At 41.4% G+C, this 1,151-nt stretch overlaps 1 pseudogene; it reads right to left on the minus strand.

The window, feature by feature from the left end:
• Positions 1–642: 642 nt before the first annotated feature.
• Positions 643–733, minus strand: LOC116149054 (small nucleolar RNA SNORA11; annotated as a pseudogene).
• Between the last annotated feature and the right edge of the window lie 418 nt (positions 734–1,151).

Genomic DNA, 1,151 nt, shown 5'->3' on the forward strand with positions numbered 1-1,151 from the left:
ATTTTTTTAGGTTAACTTTTGCTTTTATTTGCCAGTGTAACTTAAGTACAGTGGCTTGCAAACTTTTTTGACCTAAGAATAAATTTTTCATCACAATCCAACAAACACACACACACACACATATGTGTATATAATTGAAACCAAACTTTTGCCAAAAATGTCTACCCTGACTTCTCTTGTTTTTAAGACTTTTCTTAACAGTTTTAGGTTTACAACAAAATTGACAGGAAGGTACAGAAATTCCCCCACATACTCCCTCTCTACATATATTTACCAAAGTGGTACTTTTTTTTTTTTTAATTAAGGATGAACATACTTTGACGCATCATAATCACCGAAATCCACAGCTCACCTTAATTTGGGCAAAAGCATAATGACAGATATCCATCATTATAATGTCATACGAAATATTTTCACTGCTCTAAAAAACTTCTGTACTCCAGATTGGCATATGGAATCTCTTTTTTCCCTTGAAAAGAGATTCAAAGACTTCATGTCTACAAGACCACTCATGGCCCAGCCACGCATGGACCGGACAGGCTTTAGGTGGCAAATTCCCCACTAAATGCTGTGGCTTTTCTTCCAATATTGCGCCGTGTCCCACTTGTCCTGCCCAGCAGCCACGTGGAGGTGCAGGGGGACACGTGTAGGGCTTGTGCTCATAGGAAGGCCCCAAGTTTTGTGCCCCTCGTCACAATGAACGCAGATTCCTGTTGGGTGTGTTGCGCACTGCGATTTTTAAATTCATAAGCAATGTCCGGAAGTTTTGCATTTTGCTTTGGGTTTGGTTTTCAGTGAAAAAAAAACTCGGTGCTGAATATCATCTGACAGTAAATTCGTCTTCATAGCATCTCCCACCTAAGACCTAGAATTTACCTGTGCTTAGTATGTGTGGTACAGTCCCAAACATGTAGTAGCACATGGAAAATGCAATAAAGAAATGTACAGCGATGTTCCAATTGGTTCCCTCTGGGAGGCAGGCCTGTCTGCCGTCTCTACTTCTGTTCTTACCGCCTTTTGTCTTGTCCACATATTCTCTGGGGTGCATGTGTATTGAAGCTTTGTGGGATTGCCCGCCTTGCCCTTGGTACTTCTTCCAGAACCTTCCACCTCATGATCCAGAACTGCTGTGTGTATGAAACAAGACCACG

The sequence above is a fragment of the Camelus dromedarius genome, chromosome 20 (assembly GCF_036321535.1).
Source record: "Camelus dromedarius isolate mCamDro1 chromosome 20, mCamDro1.pat, whole genome shotgun sequence".
Taxonomy (NCBI): domain Eukaryota; kingdom Metazoa; phylum Chordata; class Mammalia; order Artiodactyla; family Camelidae; genus Camelus; species Camelus dromedarius.